Source organism: Jaculus jaculus, chromosome 10 (assembly GCF_020740685.1).
Source record: "Jaculus jaculus isolate mJacJac1 chromosome 10, mJacJac1.mat.Y.cur, whole genome shotgun sequence".
NCBI classification, from domain to species: Eukaryota; Metazoa; Chordata; class Mammalia; order Rodentia; family Dipodidae; genus Jaculus; species Jaculus jaculus.
In genome coordinates this window covers 107,861,349-107,884,471 of record NC_059111.1, presented here as the reverse complement: position 1 = coordinate 107,884,471, position 23,123 = coordinate 107,861,349, and the positions used below count along the sequence as shown (strand labels likewise).

Genomic DNA, 23,123 nt, shown 5'->3' with positions numbered 1-23,123 from the left:
AATGACAGAAATTCACTTTAACTTCAATTTCTCTAGTATAAATAACATACTTTCATTAAAAAAAAAATTAGCTAGACATGATGGCACACACCTTTAATCCCTGCACTAGGGAAGCAGAGGTAGGAGGATTGCCCAGAGTTCGAGGTCACCCTGAGACTACATAGTGAATTCCAGGTTAGCCTGAGCTAGAGTGAGACCTTTCCTCGAAAAACCAAATTAAAAAAATATATATATTTATTTATTTATGAGAGAGAGAGAGAGACAGAGAGAGACAGAGAGAGAGAGAGGCAGATAGAGAATGGGTGCACCAGGGCCTCCAGTCACTGCAAATGAACTCCAGACACATGTGCCACCTTGTGCATCTGGCTTACGTGGGTATTGGGGAATTGAACCTGGGTCCTTTGGCTTTGCAGGCAAGTGCCTTAACCACTAAGCTATCTCTCTAGCTCGAACAACGTACTTTCTATGGATTCAGCAAAATTAAAAAAAAAAAAAAGGCATTATTGCCACCTCCTGGAACCTGATGGATGTGGTGAACAATAATGAGAACCAGTCCATCACTGGGAAGCCACATGACACCGAAGGTCATGGATTTTCCAGCTCATAGGTGTTGGTTTGAACCATGACTACCTACCACTTGTGAGCCACCCCACCTGGACACGTTAGCTTTTATCAGCCTCAGTTTCTTTTCTTATAAAACGAGGGTGATAGGACAGGACTGTTTGGCTGAAAGGTGACACATTTAAAGCACCTAGCAACAGCATCCTTGTAACGGTGGTAACAGCAATGTCATTGCTAGCTCTCAGGCGGATGCCACTAACAACTTGATTGTACGATTCAGAGGCAGGACAGATAAGAATGTGGTGCAGTTTAGGGTGGGGATTTCCGGGAGGCAAGAGGCTTTAAAAGATGGGTAGACTTAAAAAAGAGAGAGAGAGAGAAAGATGAGAATGGGATCATGGTCCCTGAAAAAAAATGGAAGTAAAAAAAATAATATGTAGTTAGGCAACAGCTAGAACAGCTAGGATGAAAGTCTTTCGAAAGGGAAAGAATGTGGCTGGATGGATTGATCTATAATTATGTTGTAGGAGCCTCAAAATGTCAGCACATGTAGACATGCTATAGCAACGAATTTTCTCCTAACCCCAGACAACTCTCAGAGACATGCCCCAGTGAAATTTTGAGAGAAGCCTGTTTCTTCCACATCCGGTTTTAGAATGAGAATGAAACTATCTTGAAAACAGTCATGTGAGAGCAGGCACACATAGGCATGTACATGCTTACATCCTGAAGCATGTCTCAGTAATTTATACTCCAAACTTGGTAGGTTTTTGGTAGTAGTATTTCCTTTTATTTTTAAGTTTTGAGACAGGGGGTTGCTCTGCTGCCCTGGCTGGTCTGCTACGCCCCACGGCACCCAGGCTGGCCTCAAACTTGTGATCCTTTTGCCTCAGCTTTGAGTTCTGGAATCTTAGGTATGCCCCATGCCCAGCAGGCAGAATATTTATTTTTTTCCTTTAAAAAAAATTATTTTCAAGCAGAAAGAGAGAAGGAGAGAGAGAGAGAGAGAGAGAGAGAGAGACATGAATGTGCATGCATGGCAGGGTCTCTTGCCACTGCAAACAAACTCCAGATGCATGTGCTACTTTGGGCATCTGACTGGGGACTTGAACCCTGGCCTGGCAGGCTTTCCAAGTAAGTACCTCAGCCCTTAGCCTACTTTTTTTTTTTTTTTTTTTACTGTGTATGTTTCTTGACATTCTTTCAATGCACCTGAATGCAATAGGCCTGCCATGGCCATGGGAGTCAAGATACTGAGTTGGCATATGGTCACGAGGCTTAGGGGATTTTCAGTGATGGCTATACCAAACATCAAGAATTTGCAGTATCCTGTCAAACCTTAGCTAGGATTCCATTATGGCTCATACATATTCACACACGAGTTTTCCTTCTTGCAGAACACTGTGCTGACAGGGAGACATGAGGGAAGCGCCTCCTCAGAGTGTCAAGATAGCATTAATTGCCTTCAGACTGCACGAGCATGTCCCAGAAATGCACAAACCTCTCCACCAAGACACCCCAAAATGTTACTTCTTGGCTGTGAGAACGGACCTAACTTTTATGCACCACCCTGCTTCGCTCTGCAGAGCTATTTCAGATGTACTATATATATCACTTCTGTAAATGACAGATAACTGAAGGCCGGTGACAGGTAAATACTGTCTGATCAATTGGGCCCTGGTGATAGGTTATGCTGAAAAATTTCTTTTGCTTTGGAAAAGCAAAGCTTCCAGGAATTTCCACTCTGCTCGCTTACTACCTCCCTCTGCCAACCAGCCTCTGCTCATCACAACCCCAGCTCCTTCAGGGCTGCACTGAAGTCCCACTAACACTATGGTCACCAAGGGCTGGGTTGCAGATAAACCTTCTTGTCACTTCAACAGCCTCTAGGTTCTCAGCTGGTGGTGCTATTTGGGGGAGAGTGTTCTGGAAAGTATAGAAGTGGAGCCTCGCCGGTGAAGGTAGTTACGGTGGGGAGTGGAGAGCCATCTGGAGTGGTGTCTTGTCCCTGGCCCCTTCCTGTTTCCTAGCTACCAGGAGGTGAAGTGGCTCTTCTCCCACCTGCTCCCATTGACATGGCATTTTACTGTAGCCCATGGGGCCAAGCAAACACATACAGAATGCTCTGAAAAATGAGCCAGAATACATCCTCCTACCCCTAAGTTGTTTTTTCAGGTCTTTTGCCACACAACAAGAAAGGTCATTACTATATCATGCTTCAGACCTCATCCCGCTGCTCTTTCTCATGGGCACCGTCATCAGCCACAATCGCTATTCAGTCCATTCAGGGCTACTCACGACCTGTGGGGAGAGGAGACTGTCTTCTCTGGAGCTGTCAGCAAGTTGTGCAGGGAGACCCAGGAATGCAGCTTTTGTGAGTGGTCACATGTACTTGGGTGGATTTCCAGCAGTGTAAACTGTCTTGGAGTCATTGTGGTGGGTTGAATGCATGTCCCTCCATAGACTCAGGTGTTTATTAGAGCTTATAACCTCTGCCTGGCTGGAGGAGGTGTCATGAGGGGGATGGGGGATGGATCCTGGCATTCAGCCTGCAGGATTTAAAAAAAAAATTTTTGTTTATTTTTTTTTATATATTTGACAGCAATAGAGAGAGAGAGAATAAAAAAGGGAGAGAGAGAGAGAGAGAGAGAGAGAGGGAGAGAGAGAGAGAGAGGGAGAGAGAATGGGTGGACCAGGGACTCCAGCCACTGCAAATGAACTCCAGACGTGTGCGCCCCCTTGTGCATCTGGCTAACGTGGGCTCTGGGGAATCGAGCCTTGAACCAGGGTCCTTAGGCTTCACAGGCAAGCTCTTAACCACTAAGCCATCTCTCCAGCCCCCACAGGTTTGTCTGGGGGCTGATCTGGGTTCTAGCACAAAGGTATACAGAGAGGTTTGAGCTCTGGAGGGGTCCCTGCTGCTTGCTGCTGGTTTGTGTTTGCTGCTCTTTGGTGTTGCTGGCTGGTGGTTTCTCTCTCCTTGGATTCATGAATGGGAACCAGCTCCTTCTGCCATTAATGGAACTTCCCTTGGATCTGTAAGCTGAAATAAATCCTGATCCTCCCACACACTGTGCCTGGTCTGGATGTTCAGCCAAGCAACATGAAGCCGTCTACAGCACGGTCAGCCCCTCATCCATGCTCCTGGAAGTAGCCTCAGAAAGCTCATTGTTTCATCAAGCTATCCTTGGGTGGAATGCTTCCCTGGTCTGTCACCAGCGCCCTATCTGGGGTGAACGACTTGCTGGTGTCTCCACAGAAGACAGTCTCCTCTCCCCAGGAACTGTTTCCTGCTTTTGTAACCATGAGGAAAGGGCGTTGAGAATCTTGCAGGCTCCTTAGCTTTCCTGAGTCTTTGGAGCCCAGGTCTTCCCTGGAAGGGGTGCACGAAGCGCTTCCTGCAGCAGTGTGCTGGGCGAGAAGAGAATCCCCTCCACTCTGAAGCACGTCTCCTGCAAAACCCGCTGATTCGCCCAGGCGCCCACTCGAGACTTCGGCGACAGCCTGCAGCACGGTCAAAGGCCGCGGACGCACACCCTCCTCCCAGCTACGGAATGACCTCTTGCATAAGTCCCTCGAGTTTCCACTGTGAGCACGGCCGTCACTACCTTCGGCTGCCCACGAGCCAGGGACAAAGTAGAGAAGGAAACAGGCAAACTAGAATCCAGAGAGAATGAGCTCTATTCGTCTTGTAAGGTCCGAGCCCCCTAAGCCCTGGCCGTCGGTGATTCAGCCCAGGTGGAAATTGCACATTTGCCCCCCCGGGAAAACCACACAGCCATCAGCAGCTCTGGATAAGAAAGCTTCGAGGTTGTGGTTGGGCCATTAGGGACCAAACGGCTGTACTTTCCAGATCTAAATAAAATAATGTGCACACTTAAATGTAGTTTTACCTAGCATGTTGGTCCAACTCCTGAGGTTTATTTATTTATTTATTTATTAAAAAATATATTGAATTTGTCTACTTGAGAGAAGCAGAGAGTGAGAGAGAGAATGGGCGTACCAGGGCCTCCAGCTGCTGCAAAGGAACTCCAGACTTGTGCACTCCCTTGTGCATCTGGCTAACGTGGGTCCATGGGGAATCGACCTGGGATCCTTTGGCTTTGCAGGCGAACGCCTTATCCGCTAAGCCATCTCTCTCGTCCCTGTTTGTGTTTTTTTGAGGTAGGGTCTCACTCTAGTCCAGGCTGAATTGGAATTCACTATGTAGCCTCAGGTTGGCCTCAATCTCACAGTGATTCTCCTATCTTTGCCTCCCTTCAAGGCGTTTATTTTTTATTTATTTTGTGGTGCTAAGGAAAAAAAAAATCCAGTCTCACACCTGCTAGTAGTAAGTGTTCTACTACCTATCCTTATTTATGATTCTGAAAAGATAAAGGGGTTTGATGCCATGATTATTTATTTATTTGAGAGTGACAGACAAAGAGAGAAAGAGGCAGAGAGAGAAAGAGAGAGAGGGAGGGAGGGAGGGAGAGAGAGAGAGAGAGAGAGAATGGGCATGCCAAGGCTTCCAGCCACTGCAAACTCCAGACGCGTGTGCCCCCTTGTGCATCTGGCTAACGTGGGTCCTGGGGAATGGAGCCTTGAACTGGGTCCGTAGGCTTCATTGACAAGCACTTAACTGATAAGCCATCTTTCTAGCCCCATGATTATTTTTATATTGACAAAGTTATGAAATTTCCCTTTGTTCCCTTTTATGATAAAGGGTTGAGTGTGGCCATGATCTCTTTTGCTACAAGGAAATATGCATGTCTTAATGAAATATGAAAGAAAACATAAGTAATTGTTACAGAGTGTATTTCCTGCGTATTATTTCTGTCTAGGGAATTACTAAATACAAAGTCAATTTCATCAATATACTTTCTTCTTCTTTTTTTAAAGTTTTACTTTCTGAGATAGAGTCTTGCTCTAGCCTGGAATTCACTATGTAGTCTTAGGGTGGCCTCAAATTCAGGATGATCCTTCTACCTCTGCCTTCTGAGTGCTCTGGGATTAAAAGTGTATGCCACCACCCCTGGCTTATCAATATACTTAAATATATAAATAAATATAAATAAACTTAAATATATTTAAAATCTATGTTAATAGCTGGTTCATTAGTCTCTCTGCTCATTGGCAAATGCCCTACATTGACAAGTAGTACCTGAGATCATAATTTCTCTGAGAACAGCTTACAATGCCATCAAAAGCAGAGCTTTCTTAGGAACGTGCTAGAACAGAGCCTTCTAGAGAAGAGGTGGTGTCAAGCTCTATACAATGTCTTAGTGAGTTGATAAAAAATGTAAGTAAGCATTGGTAAGCTGAGTCAATGGGGGATTTTTTTCCCCTTGTCATTCTGTAGCAGAGAAAGATCCACATGCTTCTTTCTTTCTGTTTCATTGTCTATCCCTCCTGTCATATGGAGATTCAAACTCAAGAGCGGGATGTGGGGATGTAAAATCTTGATGACTTCCTAACTCCTAATGGGAAGAAAATAGGTAATTACCGATTCAGACCATGAAACTAATCTACAATGGTTAATGATATCCCTACAATTTATAAGCCATACCATCTGCTTTGTCGCAAACATGCCTAATTTGAATGCTTTTGAGCAGGAAGGGCTATGCAGTATCCCAAGTGCCCAAATGCGTATGAACATTTTTGACCAAAGTTCTGGCTCTTTCAGAGTCATTGAACTCATGGCCTTTTTATTTCTTTTTTTTTTTTTTTTTCTGTTTTCTCAGATGCCTCTTGAAGGTAACTCTCTCCTTATTTCCTACTGATCACTAGCTTTAGTAGGAAAAAAAAAAAAAATCATAGGAGCTATCCAGATGGTTCATGTTAATTAACACCTATCTTCCTCACACTGAAGGGTGTGAACACGCACATTGCTAATGAAAGGAGAATGGGGAAGGACTGGGTAAGCAAGCAGCAGCTTTTTCCATCACAGGGGCCACCTCTTTGTGACAGTTGATGGCTGTGGAATGCCAACTAACTAGCTCAGGCATCCTTGGTGGTAGTCTCTAAGAAACTCAGGTCCTACACGAGGCTGACTCTCAGAGGAGCCCTGTTTCCGATGACCTCCCAAGAAAAGTATTCTAAAAGCTGAAGACCTCAGTGGGACTCTGTCTAAAGGACAACTACACCTGGGCAAAGAAACATTTCCAATGTGACTGAAAACTAAGATGGATTGAGAAAAAGAGTTCAGGGAAACCAACACTTTATTTACTGTTATGGCAAAATCATGTTGTCAGTACTGGGGGCTTTGAGTCCCAAATGGATCTTACCATTGCTGTAACACACAGATCAGTAACACTGGCATACATTACCACCAAAAGACCAATTTTTGTTTCCTACAGAGCTATGATTAGGAGACCAACACCATGATTTTAAAGCTATTGCTACTCTGCTCTCATGTGGGGAGAAGGTATTTGTCATTATATGATTTCATTAGGGACCGATGGAGTCTTTTTTTTTAATTTATTTTTATTTATTTGAGAGCAACAGATAGAGAAAGAGAGAGAGGTCCTTAGGCTTCACAAGCAAACACTTAACCACTAAGCCATCTCTCCAGCCCTCAATGGAACCTTTTAATGACCCTATTGTGGCTTTAAAAAATAGGAGCTGGAGGGATGGCTTAGCAGTTAAGGTGTTTACCTGCAAAACCAAAGGACGCAGGTTCGATTCTCCAGGACCCACCTTAGCCAGATGCACAAGGGGGCGTACACGTCTGGTTTTTGTCTGCAGTGGCTAGAGGCCCTGGTGTGCCCATTCTTTCTCTCTCCCCGCTTTCTCTGTCAAATAAATAAGTAGATAGGAAAAAATTAAAAAAAAAAAAAAGGGTTTCCAGGCTAGAGAGATAGCTTAGCTGTTAAAGGCATTTTCCTGTGAAGCCTAAGGACCGAGGTTGGATTCCCCGGTACCCACATGAGGCAGACGCACGAGGTGGTGCATGCTACTGGAGTCTATTTGCAGTGTCTGGCATGCCCGTTCTCACTCTCTCTGCCTCTGTCTCTCTCAAAATAAATAAATAAAATATTTTAAAAACAGGGCTGCCAAATGGGGCAGAACTATTCCAGATAAATGGATTTCTTCATTATAAAGCAGATATAACCCATAGGCACTCTAACCTTGAATAGTCATTTGGGTAGGACTCGATACCCCAAAGTTTTATTTGCTGCCCTAAAGTAAATTGTCTTTTGGGGGGACTCTTTAGGAACATATACACTGGAGCCTCCAAAGCTACTTAGGCTCTTTGATTCTTGGAAAAATGAGATCAATATTGTGCACATCACGGCTTACCTGCTCTCTTGCTGACTGACATGCCACTGCCTGTTTTTGTAGTTGTCAATACTCCTGCCGCACACGTTCCTCCAGGTAAAGCTTCTTCACTTCTGTCTGATCTTGTAAGGTCCAGGAAAGCAGGCAAGGGTTTCATTTGAGCTCTGCATAAAATACTGTAAATGGGCCTTGTGTGGGTATTATCTGTTGCCTACCTAGTTTTCCACTTCTGGCATTCTTGCATACCCATCAAACACTGCATAGGTGACCATTCCATCAAGGAGTCTTGTGCCAGCTGTGAGCTTTGGCAGAAGACATTTTCTTTACTTCTGGTCATGCATGCTTGGACTCTGACCCAGTTTTCTTGCAGTTTAGGGGTCCTGTCTCTAATCCCCAGCTGTTATACATAGATTAAGCTCTTTTTAAAAAATATTTATTTATGAGAGAGAAGGGAAGAGAGAGAGAGAGACAGAAAGAGAGAGAGAGAGAGAGAGAATGAGAATGGGTGCTCCAGGGCCTGCAGCCACTGCAAACAACCTCCAGATGCGTGCGCCCCCTTGTGCATCTGGCACATGTGGGTCCTGGAGAGTCGAACCGGGATCCTTTGGCTTTGCAGGCAAATGCTAATCCATCTCTCCAGCCCCAGACTAAGCTCTTTTTGATGCTTATAATCATCCTTCTTGGCCAGGTGCCTGCGTTTTTACTGTCTATTTTTCTCCACGTTCTCTCCCTGCACCCAGCAGTGAGTGCTTGCTTTAAGACGGAGGCTCACGGAGGCACAGTGTGTCAGTATGTAGGAGGTGGGTGCTCAGTGACACGTGGAAGCAGAGGTAACAAACATGACTATATGTGGCTGCTGCTGCTTGCAGAAGTCATGCGTCTTTGAAAGGATACTTGTTCTCTTGTCCACAGGATTCTGCAAGCAAAAATCTACGTTGAATTTGCTTTGGTGATGGCAAAGTAGGGTTTACAAAACCTGGGCACACGTAGGAAAACCGGTTTCTCAGGCTGATGTTTTCTCAAGGCATTCTCATTTGTCTAGAGAAAGGACTGACCAGTTTAAAATATGAAAAAAATAAAAGCCCACGGATTTTCTGATTTTTTTTATTACTGTAACTATCCCATGTACGACTAGAGGGATTAACGTTTGTGTCTCAACTGAAGGTTGCTGTCAAAATAGTTTCCCAAATTTATAGCCTAGAGGTAAGAGATACTGTGTGGGTATGGGTCACTGCAAAATGAACTGTGCCTGATGGCTGTGTGGGGGTGGAATTCAAATTACATACAGTAGACCTGATGTGTATGTGTATTATATGTATTTTTATTATATGTACTATAGAATATATTTCTCTAAAATATTTAAGAGAGGGATCTATTTTCAAATGCTAACTTAAAAATAATGCATTAGTTCTTAACCATATATGTACAAATGGAGAATACATCAAGCTGTCAACTTTCTGCCACTGAGAAGTATCCTACTCATACTTTTAAACTTTCTGCAATGAAGACACATTAAATTTATAGTTATGTTTAGTTATCATGATATATAATTCTATGACATATATAGCTATTTATGATTTTATGTTCTATCCTGAGTTTCCTTCTTAAAGCCTGAAGAAAATTCACTATTGGAGGAGAAAAACATATTGGTTTTGGAGCATGAGAGTTGTTTTAATAATAAGTTACTTTACCATTTGAAAATATTTGTTAGCCAATAATCAAAATTTCTTAATTAACCAATTAATAATTTTTAATTAATTAATTTAATTTAATTGAGAGAGAAAGAGAGTATGGGCATGCCAGGCTTCCTGTCACTGCAACTGAACTCTAGATGCATCTGGCTTTAGGTGGGTGTTGGGGAATCAAATCCTGGCCATAAGGCTTTGCAAGCAAGTGCCTTTAACCTTTGAGCCATCTCTCCAACTAATTAATCTTTATTTTATTTTTTCGTGATAGGGTCCTGCTCTAGCTAAGGCTGACCTGGAATTCTCTAGTTGCAGGGTGGCCTTGAACTCATTAAGATCTTCCTAACTCTGCCCTCTGAGTGTTGGGATTAAAGGCACGTGCCACCATGCCTGACTAATTAGTCATTTTTAAAAGTAAGTTTGAGGGCTGGAGAGATGGCTTAATGGTTAAGGTGCTTGCCTGTGAAGGCTAAGGACCCATGCACAAGGAGTTGCAAGAGTGCAAGGTCATATATGTGCACAAGGTGGTATACATATCTGGAGTTTGATTGCAGTGGCTGGAGGCCCTGGCATGCTAATTTTCTCTCTCTCTCTCTTGCTCTCTCTTAAAAAAAAGTTACAAAAAAATCAAGTTTGAGCCGGGCATGATGGCATGCACCTTTTATCCCAGCACTCAGGAGGCAGAAGTAGGAGGATTGCTATGAGTTCAAGGCCATCCTGAGACTACATAGTGAATTCCAGGTCAGCCTGGGCTAAAGCGTGGCCTACCTTGAGAAACAAACAAACACAACAAAATACAACAACCAACTAACCAACCAAACAAACAAAGGCAAGTTTGACTACACATTTAGTTTGATTACATAAGAATGATTAGTCTTTTCAATGTATACTTCAAATTTACCCTTAAATAGAAATGTTTGAGGCTTCCAGTTAAAGACTAGAATTGGATACATTCACCCAGCTTCTTCAAATTCCATGTGAAGGAGAGCACAGTGTTAATATATGTGAAAACTTAGGAGTGAAGGGTGAGGAAAGAAACACAACAGCTTTCTGGAAGCTGAAAGGCAGACCATCTTAAGAGGCAGCTCTCCAGGATACAGAGACTGGGAGACTGGAGCCTTGGGAAGGGGCTGCTGCAACTCTTCAAACTGAAGCACTCAGTGCGAGGGGTCCCTCTGAATGGGGGTGGGAATGTGGAGACCAGAGGAACTCACTGGAAGTTTGTTAAGAAAGTTACACGCCCATGTGTCCACCCCAGGCAGCTGCCTTTCGCTCATGCAGGGCAACAGGTGAAAGATAAGTTATCTGGGAAGGATCTAACAGACTCACAGTCTCTCATCCTGGAGGGCCCTAGGCCCTGGGAAGGCAGATATTCTGCACTGAAAGCTGAAGTAGTAAGTCAAAGTTTACATGTGGAATGTTGAAACCCCACAGCCTTCTTGGCTTATGAGAAAAATGGCAACCAGGTGTTTCCCTCCAGGAAAGAGAGCAGAACAGGCGTCTCCGAGCCTCTGATAAACCGACAAGGAAAACTCAGTGATGCTGATGTTGGACCTTCTCAGTGGAGCACTTTGGCCAGCAATGCTAGGGTGTGAGGGGCTCCATCTGTGTGAGAGAACGTTCATATTCCTTTTTTAATTGTAATTCATCCTTAAAGGTGGATGCCAGATGAAGGGTCACTAGACACTAGAAGATATATCTGAAACCCAGGAGAAGGCCAAGAGAAGCAAACATGTACACCTAAACAAACGAACGCAAACAGGGCTGCTGAAGTACAAAGAGGCTGAGCAGGTGGAAGACAGAAAAGCCCCTCACGAAGGCTGAGGCAGCTCCGTGACAGAGTGCTTGCCATGTGTGTGCAAGGTACTGGTACGATCCCCAACACCACAAAGTTAACTTGAAAAAAATCATCATTAAAATATCTTCTTAGAAACAGCATTTTACAGGGCGGAAGAGATGGTTCAACAGTAAAGGTGCTTGCTTGCAAAGCCTGTCAGTCTTGGTTCAATTCCCCAGTGTTCACGTAAAGCCAGTTTCACAAGGTGGCACATGCATCTGAAGTTTGTCTGCCATGGCAAGAGGCCCAGGTACATGCATTCTCTCCCCCTATCTCTGTGCAAATAATTAATAAAAATAAAGATAAAATAATGTGTTAATTATAGTAACTAGTAAGGAATATTCAAAGAAGAAAAATTGAGCTTTTGGAAATTCTGGCCATAGCAAAAAGCAAGCAGGCAAGCAAGCAAGCAAGAAGAAAAACCCAATGAAATATTTCAAACGGAAATGTGAGGGAGAATATGGCTCAAAAGTTTTAGGGAGGCCAAAAATAAGGAAACTGATCAAATGAGAGAAAAGGTAATACAATTACAGTCAGTTCATGAGGTCTGATATCAGAATCATATTGTTTCTAGAAAAAGAGAACAAAATTAAAATATAGAGGAATTTGTCCCCAGAATAATGCCATGGAGCTTAAGAGAATGCTTTTCCAGAGCAGAAGGTCCCATAAGTCCGCCTGTACAAAGTGTCATAACAGACCCACATCAAATAATATTCTTTATACTTCAGAAAATGCAGGTGTATAAGAAATTAAATTCCTCGAGGGAGCAATCCATGGTGTTTAAACGAAGGATCAAAAATCAGAATGGCAGGCCAGACCTGTGGTGCACATCTTTAATCCCAGCACTTGGGAGGCAGAGGTAAGAGGATCGCTTTGAGTTTGAGGCCCTGAGATTGCATAGTGAATTTCAGGTCAGCCTGGGCTAGAGAGAGACCCTACCTCAAAGAGCAAGAGAGAGAAAGAGAGAGAAGCAGAGAGAAAGAAGAAAGAGAAAACCAGAGTGGCATTAAACTTGGATAGACAATACTTCTAACAATGGAAAAATTCCTTCAAGATTATGAAGAGAAATGATTTGTATCCAAGTATTCTACATTTGGTCTGACTGCAATTAAGTGTGAAGGAACAGAAAGACATTTTCAGATTTTGTTTATGTTGCCCCTATTTCTCATTTATTAAGGAAATGGAACAGGATCTGTAATATCCTACTGAATAAAAATGCAGTCAATTACGGAATTAATGACCATATTTGTACATAGCGTAACAAACATGTATTACTATATACAAACAAGGTTGGTTGCCTTTGAAATAAATTTACTGCTTCAAAAAAGTTAAAATCTGTACAAATCCGGACAATCTGCTAGGGCAGGTCAACTTCTCTATGATGTCACATTATGGGTTGGTTCTTTTCTGAGGGTCCTTGGAATCCTTTCTTGGAGTACTCACAGCCATGAGAATAGTCTTTTGAATGAGTGGAGATAATGAGCCATTTAAAGCCTGAGGCATCTGTTGTGCTATGCTCACACTGATACAGTTTGTGAATCTTCATATGCTTTTTAAGCTAATTCTCTCCTCGAAATTCCTTCCTGCATCTCTTACACCCAAATGGAAGATCCTTTAGGTGAAAGGGGAATTTATGGGGACAGCACAAATGTGTCTCCAATTTTAAAAGCACAGCGTGTACGTCGGTGCACTGTTTTACCCTTGCGGGTTGCCACATGTTTCTTGAGGACTGAAGTCCTGTGGAAGCCGTTATTGCGCACGTTACACTTACGGGGCGGTCCTTTGTGTGACCTGAAATCACATGTCACTTCAGACCGCGTGCGTCTGAACTCTTGTGGTGGCAATGCTAACACGGGTGTGTTTTGCCTTCTTGGTGGACAAGAGCATGTCGCTGTACTTCTTTGGTGTCTGAGAAAGTCAGAAGACAAATATCACATTTCAGTGGCATCTCTTTATTGTGCTTAGCTTTCAGGTTAGAAGAACTGGCAGGCTTACATTCACACCGCTGGCCATCATATGGCTTCTCTCCAGTATGGATTCACCGAGCTCTGGTTGGTGATGGAAACTCTACCACACTACACAAACATGAAGAAAGTTCTTGTTGTGGACTGACAAAAGGAGGTGACCTAATGATCCTTGTTCAGCTGTCTCGTAGTCACAGAATTGACACGTGTAGATTTTGTTGGCTCTGTTTTTACTAGGCAGCAATTTGTGAGTAAGCAAAGTGCCAGGATGAGAGAGGTGCTTCTCACGCTCATCACACTTAATGGCCTTCTCGGCCTCGCCAGTCAGCTTGCGGCTCTCTAGGCGCCTGTGCAAATCTATCTTCCCATTGGCAGTGTCATCACAGTCAGTACAGAGGTTCTTTCTCTTTGCAAGGTATTCAGGGTGGCGTTTCATGTGTCTTTTCAAGAAATATCTTGACAAACTTTTCCCCGCAAAATATGCAAGGGTAGACTGTAAAGGGATGTCTACCAGGCCCAATCATTATTGCCGTTTGGTACTGCCTGGAACCAGATCTCCCTTTTTAAATTTTAGCCAATCTGCCAAGACCTGCAGACTCATCTATGTGCAATACAGTGCTTGTGAAAACCAATGTCTTCCCAGTTTTCAATTCCATCAGGATGACTGTCATAAGCTGCTGCCCGTGCAGTCGGTATGAAAGTTTTCACCTCATTGGCAGCCGTTTGCTGTTCCTGTACAGTAGGAGCTTCTGTCGCTGTAACAGCCGTGTCCTTCTCTCCTTCAGTCACGTCTGTATGAACCTCATCTACGATTTTTGCAACATTTAAATCCTCATCTTCCTCTCGTGAGTCACCGACGGTTATATAAGCCATCTTTTCCCCTCGCAACCCAAATGCTGCTGTTCTGATCAAGTGCCACAACACTGCGATGATTCGCAGGCTCAGTTTCCACAAGGTCTACAAGTCCACCTACGTCACATGTTCTCCAGGATCAGCTTTTATAAAAATGCACACCTTGACGACTTCAGGACAGATGCCATCCACTTTGCAAGGCTCAATTTCTAACCCTGTGCCCATGGCCACTCTAGTGGAAACTCCATGCTCTGTTTTGCTGACACCATCCAAAGAAATCCTAAGGCCTGCCTCACAGTTCCCTTTGGGGTCATCTTGCTGGTCCATAGGAATCACACTGGCATCTGTGCTTCAGAGGCACAATCTGCTACCAATGCTTCTGAAAGATCGGTTGTCAAAGGATCTATGATGACTTCTGCTTTTCCTATGCTGTCACAAGCCACATTTTCAAAGTCCAGTGTTGGGTGCATGCATAGTTTTGCTTGGCATGGCACGTTCAAGAATAGTCGGTGACATCAGGAAAAAAAAAAAAAAAGACTAGTCAGTGAGCCAGCTGTGGTGGCTCACACCTTTAATCCTAGCACTTGGGAGGCAGAGGTAGAAGGATCGCCTAGTCTAGAGTGAAACCCTACCTCGAAAAACAAAACAAAACAAACAAGCAAACAAAAAAGTCAGTGATGCTGAAGCAATATCCAAAACCAAATCACTTCTGGAACCATGTAATGTGTTAAAGAAACATCTTCAGTTACATCTGAAGTAAGCACTTGCCCAGGAATGATGATGTTTTCAGATCCATCTGCTTTCTCTAAGATATCTGAACACCAAACACCTCCAGTGATGTTCTCAATAACATCGTGAATTATAACCAAATCTGGATCATCAGGAACAAAGTCATGCAAGTTACTTTTGAATTAGAAACAAAAACGGTTTTCTGTCGCTCCACAACAATCTGATCACCATCCATGCGTGCGGCGTCGGCCCCCGTCGTGCGCACATCGCAGGACGGTGGTGATGACCACATGAGAATGCATGGAAGTGTCATGAAAACGACTCCATCAAAAAAGGAGTTTGGTTCCCATGGCTGCCATTGAAATTCATCTTCATCCATGGCCTTTAATACTCACTACGTCAGCTCCTGTCTCTTCAATATTGCTGGAGTCTCTCTTAATCTTGCACAGCTACAGTTGCTGTTCTGGAACATCTGCTGATGATGTGCTGTATGATATACAACTCTTTATTTTCTTTACTTTTATAATATTTTATTTTGTATTTGTCTGAGAGAGAGAGAGAGCGGGGGTGGGGGGGAATGGGTGCACCAGGGCCACCAGCCACTGCAAACAAACTCCAGATGCATGTGCCACCTTGTGCATCTGGCTTACATGAGTCCTAGGGAATCAAATCTGGGTCCTTTGGTTTTGCAGGCAAACGCCTTAACCACTAAGCCATCTCTCCAGCCCCTCTTCATTTTCCTTATAAAGTTTTCCCACTGTCAAGATATTAAGTAGCTATGCAGCCTTCGCCACTCGTCAGGCCCCTCTCCTACATGGTCCCCCAGGGAGGACTCCTCAGATGCTTTCTGGACTTCCAGAACACTGCTCCAACCCCAGCATTTTTAATGCTTCAGAAATCAAAACAAGGCACCTTTTCTCAGGAACCTAAAACAAGATGACTATTTTAATTTAACAGGACTAGACCTAGCAGAGGAGGTCATGGAGCCAGAAAGACAGCTCTTACGTAGTCCAGCGGCCAAGAAATCCATGAGATGATAGATACAAAGACCACAGTGGATCATCCGGTCAGACTGCTCTGAGATGAGGCTTTAAGAGAGGAAAGGGAGAGACTTCTTCATATGCTTGAAAACATGTGGAGTGAAGAGTTTAAAAGTCAGGAAAGAGCTGCTGAGGTGGCTCAGCAGTTAAGGTACTTGCCTGTAAATCCTAATGAACCAAGTTCAGTTCCCCAGTGCCCACCTAAAGCCAGATGCACAAAGAGACACATGCATCCAGAGTTGATGTGCAGTGGCTGGAGGCTGTGGCACGCCCATTCTCTCTGTCTCTCTTCCATCTCTCTCTACTTGCAAATAAATGGATTTTTTTTTTAACAGGGAGAGAAATTGAGTTGAATGTGTTTATTTTTAGAAAATTAAACCCGAGGAAAAGGAAGATAATGCTTGCCTCTAAGGAAAATTAAAAAGAAAGTGCTCAAGTAAAGGAAATACCATCCTAGGATATGGTGGCAGGCTAAAGTCATGGCAGCATGAAGACCACACACGAATCTAAAGTTAACCAGGCATGCGGCTGGAAAGGTGGCAGCACAGGAAGAATGTGGAAGAGGAGGCTCTGTGGAGGGAGTTGTTGGACAAAGAGCCCCGTCTCCATCTTCCCCGGTGAGCTGATAGTTGGTAGGTTTTAGAGAGAGATGGGGTTGGATCAGCCATTGGGCAAAGGGTTTATTAGATCCAGCAAAGTGATCGGTTCTGAAGGAAACTTTCAACCTTCCCGGGGAGAGCAGAGACCGTTCTTTGGAGCACTCATATGCAAGAGTTGGGAAGGGAAGGAAATGTGTCAGATGACATTCCCCAGCTAGACTTAGAAACACAATGTTTTCCTACATCGCTGGCTGAGGCAGGTGTTTGAAAAGTCACAAGGACATTCCCAGAAAAGGGGTGTCTGGAAGAACAATGAGCCTCGTTTGTATACTGGTTATCTATCCTACCTATGGCCCTCCTTGGTTTAAAGCTTTGGTATGTGTAAGGGTCTTTTCCAGGAGAAAGGGACTTTAATCTTGTGAGAGTTGTGAGGGGAGAAAGGCTACAGCTGAATATGCCTGTCAGCAACTTTGCAGAGAGAGAGAGAGAGAGAGAGAGAGAGGGAGAGAGAGAGTCAGAGTCAGTATCTGGAGGTTTGGGTTCTAATAGCAGTGACTGATTAACAATGAAAACTCAAGCTCATGGGTCAGTAAACTGGTCCACTGACCAGTTACTTCTGTTTGTAAATAAAGTTTTATTGGAACACAACCATGTTTACATATAGCTAACCTCTTAGTACAGCAGCAGAGTTGAATGACTGCCACAGAGACCATATGGCTTTGGAGCTAATATGTTTATTCTTTACAGGAAATATTTGCTGTTGCCTTGAGTAGCAAGTGTGCACCACTAAAGTGTTGGGGAACAATACCAAAGGGAGAGAGAAGAATCTGAAAATTGGCTATTTCTTCCTAAAAAGCTAAATAAAACCATTTGACACTGTAACAAGTATTTGTATTACTTTGATGAAACAGGAGCAAAATAAAAAAAAGAAGTGTAAATTTGAATTTTCTGAGGTGCTAGACACTGTTTTCCAGGCTAGTGAAAAAACTGTTTTTTTTTTAAAAAAATACCTGTGCTTTGATGTTCCCTGTCTTTTTTTTTTTTTTTTGACATCTTATTTGTTTACCTCAACTTCCTTCTTTGAGCTAAATTTCTTCGCTTTTGCTTTTTTATTTTTAATTTTGGTAAGAAATCAAGCCTTACAGTCATGTATTATAGTTTATAATGGTTTCTGCTCTGCACTTGGTATGTGCCTGGCGTATCGGGTGAGCAGCTTCCCAGGAAATCTACAACTCCAAGTTACCTCAGTAGACTTTGTTATACTCAACCAAAAGTGATTTCCATTTTTTTCCCCAAAACCTCAACTTACTTATTGCAAAAGGAGGCAGCTGATACTCACATCCCATCGTTAACCACTGTCCATGACATACTTCCTTCCTAATGTAATCTTGGAATGGCAGAACATCTATAATTAATGGGAGAGTAAGCTGTCTTAGCCATTAAACAGGTTTGCAGCTCTTGGGCACTGTCCCAGCCATCTCAGCGGTCATTTTCTATCTATTGCTTTAAAAAAAAAACAATAAGGATGCTTTCCAGAAAATGTGCTTTTTCTGTATGCATAGTGCTTGATAATATATTGATATTATATTGTAAATGTGATGGCAAATATTTCTGTTATTGGGTTGGGGCTGTGAAAAAACAGTCTCCACTTTCACTATCGTATTCTCAGGTTAATGTTTATGACCACATTCAGCAGAAATGTAAGTTGCAACACTGCTGATTACGGAAGCTGATAGGCCCAGCGGGGCTCTTGTGCCTGGACAGAGAGGCAAGTTAGCTGGCCAGCTCTCCCAGCTCCTGCAGAAGAACTATCTTGCAATCTCACCTCGCGATGGCCGATCACCTCCCACCCTCTGCCTGCCTATATCCCTTGAGTGTATGGAGCAGGTCTTACTGGGTACTGACCACATGCTCAACTCTGAATGAGCCTCTGTGGCCAGTGCTCCAAGATGGTTCAGATGAAAACATGCTCGAAAGACCTGACGGGTAGACAGAAAGCTGCCAGATGACAGTGTGGGAACATGGTGGATTGTGTGGGACACGCGTGGTAGAGAGATGTGTGCTCTAGGAGTTAGCAGTGATTAGAAAAGGTGATGCCCTCCAAGGTGGGAACTGAAGTCTAGACCGGCTCAATTTGGATGGACAAAAGAAGGAGAGAAGCTTTCCATTGTAGCATTGAGGCCCAGGGCAGTGGTGGCCGTGGGTCATGCCTAAAGGTGTATAAATCATGACAGGAAGGAGGCCTTGTCCTCTAACCACAGTGACTGACATGACGTGGCAGCCTGAGGGCTTGTGCCCTCCCTGAGGTCCCACGCTGAACACCTAATTCCCAATGGGATGGTTTGAGAACATGGGACCTTTCGGAGGTGATGAGGTTTTGGAGGTGGAACCCTTCGTACACTACAAGAGAGGCGTCAGAGACCCCTTCACTCCTCCTACCACGTGAGCACACAGCAGGAAAGGGCCGTCTCTGAGACGCACTCACTGGACACTGAGTCACTAGGGCCTGATCCTGGACTTTCATCTCCAGAAGTGTGAGAAACCAATTGATTTAGTTCCTTAGTTCCCCAGTGTCTAGAGTGTTGTCATAGCAACACCCAAAAGGACTAAAACAGCAGAGGTTAGTTTTTTTTTTAAACCAGATCCCATGGCTAGTGATCGAGTTTGAGCTCTAGTCAAGGTTTTCTGATGGTTCGTTCTCTCTGTAATACCCACAGCTGTCCATGTGGAAGACCGACCAATGTACGGACCATGGACTACCTCTCACAGTCCCCTCTCTGGCCTCAGAATTTTGTGCTTCATATTTGGATCTATTCCACTTAAGTACTTGGTATCAAATAGTTCATTCACTTACTGGCGACTCTGGCTTTGTTTATACCTACGAGTAAGTCAGCCACCCAAACTGAGGAGAATTTGTAAACATTGCCAGGAACCTGAAAAATGCTCCTTCCAACAGCAGGAGGCCCATGAGGTGGAGTTGTTATTGCCGGCTCTTGGGTTGTGACAAGGGTTGACAAAGGTTGGGGCTGCCTAGAGGTCTGGCCGGCGTCATACGCCCAATCAGGAAGAGGTCAGTTCTAGAGCCCTGAGCAAACAGGGAGAAGCTGGCAAAACCCCGAAGGACCAACATGACTATTGGTCACGGGGCCGTCCCACATCAGCTAAGACATGCTGTCACCCTCACTTGAATGAGCCAGTTAGGCCATGGAAACTTTGAGAGGCTAACAGACTTGCCCAGGGTGCCAGAGCTTATGAAGCCTTCAGCTGGATTGAGGATTCCATGCTTTCTGGAAAGATCTGCCCATTTCTGTTGCCCATGGAAGCCTTTCAGGGTGGCAGGCAAGAGGAGAGGCCCCAGGAGGAAAGGACTGAGCGGCTGTCAGTGGACAGGGAGCGAAAGGAGGGGCTGCGGCCATCGGTGGCTGTGGTTTCCTGGGGGTCGTGTGGAGTGAGGGGGGGACATGGCCACGTGGGCTGAGGAGGGATCTGAGCAGAGACTGGGAACTCTGTTTCAGAACCCCTCTGCTCTCGAAAGTAGGACTGCTCCCGGGGAGGCCCTGGGTAATGACACGTTATGGCTTTTCAGGTTCAAGGCTGTTAAAACTCCAAGGTCAAGGATTTCCTCAGAGAAAACACCACTTAACACTCTCCTGGCTGCATTAGAGAGAGAGCACAGTTCAACTTCCTTACACCCTTTCTCTAGAGATGTCTGCTTAAAACAATTCCTTTGTTCCTGTGTAAGCCTCTCAAGGTGAATTCAAAGACACAGCTCTTTCAGTACACATTTACCTCCAACAGAGGCCTATATTCAGCATCAAATTAATTCTTTTGGTGGTTATTCCCCGTGTTAGTGTTTTCAGGTGAGGTTAATCCTTTTCTTCATGACATAGTGACCCGTTTCCTACCCACACCTCACAGTGACTTTTGTGTTTATCAGGAATATGGGAAGCTCAAATAATACTAGGTAAAGACCAAGGACCTAGGGCGGTAAATTGGAAGGATAGCAGTCAAGACGGCAAAGGAAATTTCTGAACTTAGGGATTGAGAGAAATAAATGAATTTAAAAATCCCAGGGACATGTGACAGAACATAATATAATAAATCCAAATACCACACTTTGCATTACTAAGTTGTAACTTCAGAATTTTTGTGATACATAGCAGGTCAAAAAATAATTTAAAGGTGTGACAGTGTGAAAGAAAAATGTACCCATCATGGAGGTGAGGCAAAGCTCTGGTCACTTCATTGCCATCTTTCTGCACAGACACAGGACAGCTGGACAGTGTCCCCACATGACCAGCACACGCCTCCCCTCATACTGCACACGCAAGCGCTCCGTCATCAGTGCCGCTCCGCCTGCCTTCACTGCACAACACCCCTGCTTCCCGACAGTATCCAGCCCTGGTGAACCCCCAAGTCTTCCACAGAGTTCTTTCTAGTGCTCTCTTACAGAGACCCCTCTGCGGTTCTCCCTGGGGAGCAATCTCCTTTCTGCAATGAGAATAACCTTGACTTTATCCATCACAGGTGAATCCTGGTGGCCAGTGGCTTAAGAAAAAAGTGTTAATTGCTTTTATTTATTTGAGACAGACAGAAAGAGGGAGGGAGGGAGGGAGGGAGAGAGAGAGAGAGAGAGAGAGAGAGAGAGAGAGAGAGAGAGAGAGAGGGAGAGAATGGGCGCACTTGGGCTTCCAGCCACTGTAAACAATCTCCAAATGCATGCGCCCCCCTTGTGCATCTGGCTTACATAAGTACTGGGGTGGGTACTGGGGAATCGAGCCTTGAACCAGGGTCCTTATGCTTCACAGGCAAGTGTAACCACTAAGCCATCTCTCTAACCCGTTTCTGGCTTGCTCGCTCTCTTTTTTTTTGAGAGGAGGGGGGAGAGAGAGAGAGAGAGAGAGAGAGAGAGAGAGGGAGAGAGAGAGAGAGAGAGGGAGAGAATGGGCATGCCAGGGCCTCCAGCCACTGCACATGAACTCCAGAAGCATGCACCTCCTTGTGCATCTGGCTTATGTGGGTCCTGGAGAATCAAACTGGGATCCTTTAACTTTGTAGGCAAACACCTTAACCGCTAAGCCATCTCTCCAGTCCCTGTTTCTGGCTTTTTGAAGCACCACATTGCCTACCACGTTCATGCTGAACTGTGATCCACTTTAAATGTTTTCTCCTCTCCCTTTCCTGCACCCCACACTTATTCTTCCATAAGGCTAGCAGTGACTTTTTGGTTATCTGAATCGATTATTATTGTTCTTTGGTGAAATTTTTCTAGCCTGGAATAATATCTGTTCTCCTGCTCTAGCATCTTGACTGTTCCTCATATCTTACAGGATTGGCCTAAGCCAGGTATGATCACCCTTAGGCCAGTTCAGGGGTTGAGATGTTCAGACCCTTTAGATGCATTTTGTCCTGGGCCACTTTCCAAACCCTGAAGGGACTTTTCTTCATTCTTACATCTTAGAGGACTGACTGGCTTGGGCTGGTCTTAGAATCAGAAGGTATTGTATGGAATTGGCTGAGGTCTGAAGACAGCAGGCTGTGCTACCATTGTCCTTTGGAAGTCTTATAGGCAGTGATGGGGTCCCAGTGCTCTGAAAGTAAGCTTTTTTATAGGAAAAACACTTGCTTTCTGAAGTCACCTTTACTTACATGTTTCTCTCACTTGGACAAATTCATGCAGTGGCTGTTTTGGGAAAATTACTTTTTTAGTAATTGTGTTGGGGTACTTAGACATGAAGATGTTCACTTGAGAATAAAAAGGAAAGAAACTCTTGTGTAGAGACTGTATATCTAGCACATCTGTATTTATTTATTTGAGAGAGAAAGAGAGAATGAATGGTCATGCCAGAGCCTCTAGCTACTGCAAATGAACTCTAGATGCATGCTCCACCTTGTGCATCTGGCTTATGTGGGTCCTGGGGAATTGAACCTGGCTCTTTAGGCTTCACAGGCAAGCACCTTAGCTACATTTGAAAATATTTTCACTTACTAATTTGCAAGCAGAGAGAGCATGAGAGAGAGTGGGCAGGCAAAGTGAGAGAGAGAGAGAGAGAGAGAGAGAGAGAGAGAGAGAGAGAATGCCAAGGCCTCTTGCCACTGCAAATAAACTCCAGACGCATGTATACATATATATATTTTTTTCACATAGTGCACATAACTACATTCCACTAAATGAAAAGGTAATTATGGATTATTATAAGATTGTATTTTGTGAAATTTTAGAGTGTTGCATGTCAGAAGAATTTACTATGTCAGAAAAACCTATAATGTCTTCATTTTAAACTAATGTTAAGACCTTAGACAAATGGTTAATGAATTAATTAATAATTTTTGGTACCTAGATAATTTGTAAGAATTAGACAGATGCAAAAATAAATGCTAATTGTTATGCATAATTTTAACTTGCATGCATTTCCTGGAATTGCAATAGATTAGCAAAATATGCAAATATCCTTGGATGATGTAATGTACAGATGTTTACTTTTGCCATTTCAAATTTGTTGAAGTGATATGAAATTAGTGTGCAGAAGGAGAAGAAATTGCTAGTTTTCTGTTTTCCCACCTCTGTTATTCTCTTATGCCTGGGTCACAGAAGT

The 23,123-nt window shown here is 44.0% G+C and overlaps 1 protein-coding gene and 1 pseudogene across 1 annotated transcript in view; both read right to left on the bottom strand.

The window, feature by feature from the left end:
* Positions 1-23,123, bottom strand: part of Cntnap2 (contactin associated protein 2) — a 1,990,154-nt gene that overhangs the window by 76,136 nt on the left and 1,890,895 nt on the right. The window lies entirely within an intron of this gene.
* Positions 12,701-15,267, bottom strand: LOC101606877 (annotated as a pseudogene).